This window comes from Thermobia domestica, chromosome 12, assembly GCF_964235325.1.
Source record: "Thermobia domestica chromosome 12, izTheDome1.hap1.1, whole genome shotgun sequence".
NCBI lineage: Eukaryota > Metazoa > Arthropoda > Insecta > Zygentoma > Lepismatidae > Thermobia > Thermobia domestica.
In genome coordinates, this window is record NC_137465.1 from 22,320,544 (window position 1) to 22,329,149 (window position 8,606).

General features: G+C 33.8%; 1 protein-coding gene across 8 annotated transcripts in view; it reads right to left on the minus strand.

The window, feature by feature from the left end:
* Positions 1-2,108, minus strand: part of LOC145666360 (uncharacterized) — a 33,414-nt gene extending 31,306 nt beyond the window's left edge. For 3 of the 8 annotated variants that reach the window (XR_014127727.1, XM_081733521.1, XM_081733514.1), the window contains exon 1: positions 1,233-2,108. The gene's annotated coding sequence lies outside the window, so the exon portion shown is untranslated. Of the gene's footprint in view, positions 1-3; positions 393-1,232 lie in introns of those variants that run through there. The other 5 variants (XM_081733517.1, XM_081733519.1, XM_081733516.1 and 2 more) reach the window with 5 other exon arrangements.
* Positions 2,109-8,606: the final 6,498 nt, after the last annotated feature.

The following is an 8,606-nucleotide window of genomic DNA, read 5'->3' on the forward strand; positions in this document are numbered from 1 at the left end:
TACATTTTTGCAATTCTGCAAACAGCCTGAGCTCCACCAACTAAATATCAGGCTAGGCAAAAAGGGTAGTATCCTCGGATGGCTGTCTCCTTTTTCCACGAATTATTATAGCTTGTGAGCAACTGCAGAGTAACTGCTGCCCTTCTCTCATGGACAGACACCCAAGCGGCACCTCCGTGACTGAGTAACATAGCTTTCGCGCTACTTCGTGGGTATTTAGCTCAACTTCATCTGTGTGTTCTGCATTACAGCTTTTTCTTACTTTGATTGAACTCAATATTTACACGCAAAACGGATAAAAATGTATTTTAAAAAACATTTCTGGAGCACACCATGAACTTTATCTGTGCAAAGTAGGATATTGTCACGTGGCGCAGGGAACAGTAATCTAGGGAACGAGGACCTTTAGAGTTAAAAAAAAGAAGAAGAAGAAGCTTGAATCACAAACTGATTCATTCATTCATTCATTCATTTATTTCGTCTTTTTAGTCATACATATTGCACGATTACGTGCGTATGAATAAGACTCGTCAAGGGTACAAATATATAAAACACGTAGTAATGACAAATACATACCTATTGAAATAAACTACTATGCTACATCTACGATATAAAAGCATTACATAACAATATATTTCCAAAACTATCAATAGACAATTGAATTAAACTACTATGCTACCCAAAACTATCAATAGACAAATTCACTTACATATCTAAAAATTCGTTTACAGAATAAAAACAGTGCTGCAACATATAGGTTTTCATTAACCTCTTGAACTCTCCTTTTTGTTCTGTCCTTCGAATATTCTGAGGTAGTTTATTGTACAATATAGAACTCATAAACATTGGATTCCTTTCATATAACTTAGTGAAGTGCTGTTTGCTGGGGATTTTATCCTTGCGCCTGGTATCATATTTATGTGTTGATGGTGTGTTAAATAAGTCAATGTTGTTTTTGACGAAGAGCAGCAGTCGAAACATGTAAAGAGAGGGTAACGGCAAAATTTTAAATTCCTTAAATATTGGCCTACATGGGTCGTTTATTTTGGCCCCTGCTATAGTTCTTAAAAGCCTTTTTTGTATTACAAACAACATATTACTTTTTCGAGAATTTCCCCAGAAGATTATGCCATATGTAAGTAAAGACTGAAAGAGACTGAAAGAGAAGCATTTTTATGAATATATAAAAATTTATGTCTTCACATTGTAAATATATGCTTTATAAAACTCACCGTGAACATTAACTTGATATTCTTCTTTTTTTTCTTCTCCAAAAACAACAACGGTTAAAGAAAACTGTCTCAAACAAACATCATATAGGTGATAAATATAAAACTGTTAACGGATATCTACAAGGAGCATCGATCACCCTCTTTAACAAGGCTGTTTGAAATTTAAAATAAATTGTACACGTTGTAATTGTTCCTATGACTGGGTGCCATTCTTGTTCTTGTTTGCTTTCTTGCCCCGGCTTCCACGTTTGGACAGTTTATGAGCTGATGAGTTTGACGGTATAGGTGTATTTTTAACGGTCAACTAAGAGAAACCTTTCATGTGAATTATGTTCACTGAATTGTTGTAAAAAGTATTGTTAGAGCGAAATATTGTTAACTATTATGTATTGTAGAAAATTATAAACTACTGTGTGTATATTATTCGCTAAGATTAACGACACATTCGCTGGTGTTGTGTTATGGTACCGGCACAGAACCATATAAAGGATACCACGATAAGCTGCTGTTAACTGAACGAAAGATGAGATGGGGTAGTCTTCCTTCTGATTCACCAGAGTAAAATAATGGTGTATTGTGGTATCCTTTCTGATATAATCGATACGGCGTTTGAGCTATGCCTAGATATAACCTAAAGAGTAAACAGTCGTGTCTCCTCGTCCAACCTTCCGGTGAAATCCACTTTATGGTCGTAGGATTTGGAAATATATTTCAGAAGTGTTTACCTCCGCCGTGTCTTGTTTGCGCTTGATAGTATCTCCATTTTTCTTGACTTTGATGATGTAGGAAAGCGTGTAGACTTTTCGTTGGAAGAGGGATCTTGATGATATGATTTTCCCGTGTTTCGGCCTTAGCCAGGTTCAGGTTCAGGTTCAAGGTATTTTCCTTCCTTCCTGAGACAGTGTTGCCAGGTATGTCGAATTGTGCAGGACTGTAGAAAAAGGAAACAGATTGACCTCTTACCCTAAGAATCGAGAGTTGTTGTTTAATATTACTATGAATCCATGATACGCGAGGGCGACTGCAATTTTTACACTGAAAACTTCGTCACAGTAATTTTGTCACCAAAATATTACCACATAGGTAATTTCACACCGAAAATTTTGTCACGATAATTTCATCAGCAGTGTCTTTTAGAACATAATAGAAGAGAAATTTTTATAAATAGGATGGATACGATACTAAATTATTTTATGAAAATCAAGAAGACCGTCGTAATTGTTGGCGATATCAACATAGACTTTTTACAGCCTATAAAACACGAGGTAGAACTTCTTCTAGATTCATTTAATATGGACGCAATTGTTAAAGTTCCCACACGAATTACAAAATACTCTAAAAGTGCAATTGACCAGTTCATAGTGAGCAAACATCTTAACTACAACACAGTAGACGTCTTCAACAGTGGTTTTTCAGACCACCTTGCCCAAGTACTCGACATACATGTAACTCCTAATAAAAATTTTTGTAATGCAAAAGCAAGTAGTGTAACGTACAAAAGAAAATTTAATGACGAAAATATACAATATTTTAATCACCTTCTCAGGGAAGAAAATTGGAACGAGCTTTATATACATAATCAGGTTAATGAAGCTTTCAGTTATTTCATTGACACCATAAGATTCTATTTCGATCTAGCATTCCCTGTTGTAAAATGTGTAACTTCAACAAAACAATCAAAACCCTGGGTAACACAAGGGATCAGAATAGCAAGCAAAAAAATGAGACTTCTTAACAAAGCTAAAACACAAGGAAATCTATCACCACATACAGAGACATATTACAAAAGATACAAGAACATATACAAACGGGTTCTGAAAGCAGCAAAAAAAATTACACAATGACACAACCATTAAAAAATCAGATAATAAGTCGAAGGCGTTGTGGAAACTAGTGAAGAGCGAGTTAAGTTTAAACACTCGTAATGATGACGGTAATTTAGAGGTAATTAAAAATGGCAACATAATAAAAGACCCTCGTATAATTGCTGACCTATTTAATAACTATTACACCAACTTATCACATACGTACAATAATGATCCAGCATTGTCCACTTCGAAAATATTCTCAAAAATTTGCAACAATACAATGTATCTACATCCAGCTACTAATGCAGAAATAATAAAGGTGGTAAAGAAAATGAAAAGTAAATGGTCAGCTGGCGTAGACGGCATACCGCCAAGTATTGTAAAGAAAAGCATTAAATATAGTGCTGACCCTCTGTGTTTCCTCATAAATATGTCGTTTTCAAGTGGAGAATTCCCTAGTATATTGAAAACTGCAAAAGTAAAACCAATATATAAAAAAGGCGACAAATCAGCGCTTGAAAATTATAGGCCTATTTCGCTTCTCTCAATTTTCTCAAAAAACCTTAGAAACCACAATGAGTGTCCGGCTAGCATCCTTTTTACTTAAATATGATCTAATAACACACGAGCAACATGGCTTCCTACAAGGGAAATCAACGGAAACCGCAATATATAACTTCGTGGAAAGTGTACATAAAAGTTTAGATAGTAAGGAGAAATGTATAGGTGTTTTTCTGGATCTTTCGAAAGCATTTGACTTAGTGTCACATAGAAATCTTCTCTCAAAGCTACAAGGTTACGGAATAAGAGGCATTGCATCCAAATGGTTTCAATCGTATCTGAAAAATCGGCAGCAAGTAGTAGAAATTACATACAATAACAGGGATACAAACCAAGCTACACACTACATATCAGAGAAACAAGAAATAACATGTGGAGTGCCACAAGGATCCGTATTAGGGCCGCTATTATTTTTGATATATATTAACGATCTACCAAGTAATATTGCTCCAGCAGAAGCATCCCTTTATGCAGATGACGCTAATATTATAGTAAAAGGTAAAACAAATGAGGTTGTTGAAGGTAGTGCAAACGAAATCCTTTGTAAAATCTCTCACTGGGTTAAAGAAAATAAGCTTAAATTAAATATTGAAAAGACACAAGCAATTAATTTTCATCACATGCGCAACAAACATGCACAGCCTAGGAACATTATAATTCAAAATAATGAAATAGAATATGTAAACTCAACTAAGTTCTTAGGAATTTGGATGGATAAAAATCTTTCTTGGGATGTGCAAATAACTAAGCTTAGTAAAAAATTAAACCAAATATATTTCGCAATTAAAGTTCTTAAAAATGTTTTAAGAGAGTCTACTTTAAAAACAATTTACTTTGGATTATTCCAATCGAATTTAACATATGGTATTATATTTTGGGGAAATACACACAAGGCCAAAGTCATCTTTACGATACAGAAACGAATAATAAGATTGATGGCAACTGCTAAACCAAAAGATCATTGCAAACCAATATTTAAAAAACTTCGTATACTTCCAGTGCCCTGTTTGTATATTTTAAATCTATTGATATTTGTAAAGAAACACCTACAAGGTATCCTTACGCGAGTAGAACAGCAACATGATCATGACACAAGAAACAAAGAAAACTTTTCTATTGTAGAACACAGAATAGTATTATGTGAAAAAGGATGTAAATACGCGGGTATCATGCTTTACAATAAACTTCCGAAAGAAATAAAAACTCAGGACTCTGTTGCTAAATTTAAAAAAGAACTCCAGAAATATTTATTACAACATTGCTTTTACTCGGTAGAGGAATACATGAACTGCTAAGTAAATTGAAACGTTACAGGATATACAGTAAATCAATGTCATTACTTGCTTTTAGCATTACATATTTGTTGGAGGGTTTCTAAATACACTGCAAGTAATAATTGCTAAGTTTATTTTTAACAATGATGTCATGTAAAATGTATAGTGTAATAAGATGTAAGAAGTAAGGCTTAATTACTAACCTAGTGTATCTAATTTTCACTATTATTGTTTCTTTTACTTCTGTATTCATATATAAATGACGTGTCCGCTTCATATGCATTGTATTACAGTGCTAAATGTATGAAAAAAGGACGAAATAAATACAATACAATACAATACAGTACAATGACTGAACTCGAAAAAGTTTTTGAAATTGTTTCCTTTAATCTTCAACTGAAGCAATACTATGCAGCATCGAAATGTATTATTATTAGTAGTAGTATTTTAAATAAAGAGCTACCGTCCAAATCATTAAAGTTCAGGGTCATAATCTGTGTAGTAAGGAGGAAATAGCCAATACTTTTGTTAAGTATTTTAGATCAGTGTATATTTCCTCTTCAGAAACGATAATTGATCCCGACATAGATCTGGGAGATAACATATATGTAGCATAGGAGCACTATATATTTGCCAAATAGATTTGAATGAAATAGAAATGGGTATTAAGAACCTTAAGTCCAAAACAGCAGTTGCTTCTGACGGACTTCCCTCCTACATTGTGAAAGGTTGCGCTGATATATTTAAATATCCCCTATTAATTGCATTCAATTTATCACTAAGAACAAGTACTTTCCCAGACAAATGGAAAACAGCATTAATTTGTCCAATTCCGAAGTCCAACAATAGTCAAGGTATTACCAACTTTCGATCCATAGCAATATTACCTGCTTTTGCCAAAGTGGTGTAGTCTTTGAGTTCGTACTACTGTTGACAAAGGGTGCGTCTGTACAGTCACACAAGCGAGGTTCGCGCCGTGTGTTCTTAAAGCTAGTAAGCAGTTTGTCATGAAAACTTCACAATTGTATTCACCAATTGCGTAAGTTGCAATGTGGTTCTGAGAGTGCGAGAAGAGTAGAGCGTATCGTTCAATAGCTTCGTATTACATAACCAAAAAATAGTCACACAAGTGACCCAACGCATTGATAGACAATATATTAGGCGGAAGTTAGCACGAAAGTTTACATGTCATAAGTACTGTACAAAGCAAAATAAGTATCCAGCAGTAAGGGGGCAAACTACACTAAGAGGAAATTGTCTTAATCCTCAGACAGGAAACACAACGTGGTGAATTTTGATTTGCCACTCTGCTAAGATATATGACTAATTTGATCAAATTATATGTGAATTTCTGGTTGATCACTACATAAACGAGTTCCGAAATTCCCGAACACATATCTAAATCAGATGCGTCCCCTATACCATATTTCATCAAAATTTACGACCCAGATTGTACGGACCAACCCAAAGATGGTGTGTTGCATTGTCTGTAGTGATAAAACACCACAAATAGAACACAGAACTAGGAAGGATTCTGAAATTGGAGAAGTAGTAAGAGGTTATCTAGGGCAATCCGTCTGTTTATACCATATATGATTTATATTCCTATAAAGTTTATCAAACTCTGCTAATTAAAACTATAGAAAAAGTAATGAAAGAGTGTTCTATGGCTATTAACGAAAGTGATCTACTCCGAATATTAGCATTAGCATAGAACAATATATGAGGGATCTACTCCACTAAAACTATGAATATATATCTTTTGAAATTCGGTATATAATTAGCACAAAATAAACAACAGTATAATTGATATATGTGTGTGTTTCGAACACACCTTTTAGTGTATGCGCAAAATGCTGAACTAACACGATAATTTTAAACACATTGAAATAGTAAATTCATTCATAAACAATTACAGCAGAGAAAATGGTTATTATTCATGTATGGAAATTATTAGATAAATATTGGCATAGGATAATAAACTAACGTTACTTATTTATTAACAGTTTTGGGTTTTTGCCTGTTGTGTTGATGACAAATAAGTAAATAAATTTTATGTTCTCCAATGGTTTACATTTATTTCCAGGCACATATATGTAGCATATGTTCAAACGTGTTTTACTAATATTATTACATTTATTTTGTGCATATATTAAGCATAGAAATACCGGCAAATATTTTGCACTTCTTCCGAAACAAACAAAAGTGCAAATGCTTGGGAAATATTACTGTTCTTTAGTAGTAATTTAAAACTGTGTACTTTTTTCCTTTCGTGTGAACGATGCTGTGTAATTACTCTCAGTGAAATTGTGAAATCAAGATGGAGAGTAAAAATGAAACAGCAATTGATGATACATTTACAAGACGTCTATTAGAATTCCAACCTAACTGATACTTTATTAATGATAAAGTATCCAAATTACTTATCAACTATTATGCACTTCATCGTTGGTTTGGTTCGTGTACTTGTGAATTAATTCTGCTCAAAATACGGTGGAATCTTATTTAAATTATTGCTGAGTTAACATTTTACTTAGAAAGATTTGTATCTGTTTTAAGGTAAGGGTTTGTAACAAGAATAGCTCATAACATTACTCATAAGCAAAATATGTCATTTATCCGCATTCGTCTTCTTCGTGCTCTCAAGATTTTAAGGTACGAATTTTGAAGCAAAAATATTTCAAATTGAAGCGTTGAATGAGACATTGCAACTTGATTCGCATTCGCAATCGCATTCGGAAGCAATGAAGGCGCTGCCTTACACGTCTTGTATTGTATTGTATTTATTTACATCCTTTTCATACAAATTTTCATATCAGGTAATTCTATTACCTGTAGCATGCAGCGCCAGGGGAAAGTATATGAACCAGCGTTGCCAGATCTAGCATAATGATGCTAGATCTAGCATAATTTAACTTTTCCGAACTTCTTAATTTTAGGTTGTGCAGTTATTTTTTGAGTTTTAGTGATACTAATGCGTATTTTTAAGGCTTTTAGTGTGTAATCATCCGGTTTCTATTTTTGAAGTACATTATAACCCATTTAAGTAGATTAACCTATGTAGATATACGGCTTTGCGTCCAAACGTCTCGCGTCCAAACGTCCTGAGGGCTGGTGTTATTTATCACTAGCCTTTAAGATATATCTATATATATATATATATATATATATATATATATATATATATATATATATATATATATATATATATATAAGTGAGCATAGTGAGAAGGACCACATATACTTCTACCTTAATTATTTATACTGTATGGCGCTGAATTAGGTGTACAAAAGCAGAGGGGTGATTCCTGAGAGTAAAAAAGAAGTTCCAATAAACTTAGGGCGAAAACCCCATCGTTTATGTGTTATAGGCTGCTGAAATCATGAAAAAATGAACTTTAAAGGTTCATAGCTCCAAAACTTTGGGACCTACCTTGGTCCGGTCAAGACTCCACTTAGAACCTAGTATGTTCCCTATCCAAAAATGCGTGTTTCAGAATCCTGAGGTGCTTCCACAGCAATTTTTTTAGAGGGAGTTTGACTACGGGCCTGTGATATAAAGTACTCTCCAACTACCTCCATAAAAATTGTTGCGTGAGTACCTTAGGATTCTAAAACTTACTTTTGGATAGAGCACATATTTGTTCCTAACTGAAGTCTTGACCCGACTTTGATAGGTCCCATAGTTTTGGAGCTATGGACCTTTAGAATTGATTTTTTCATGTTTTCGG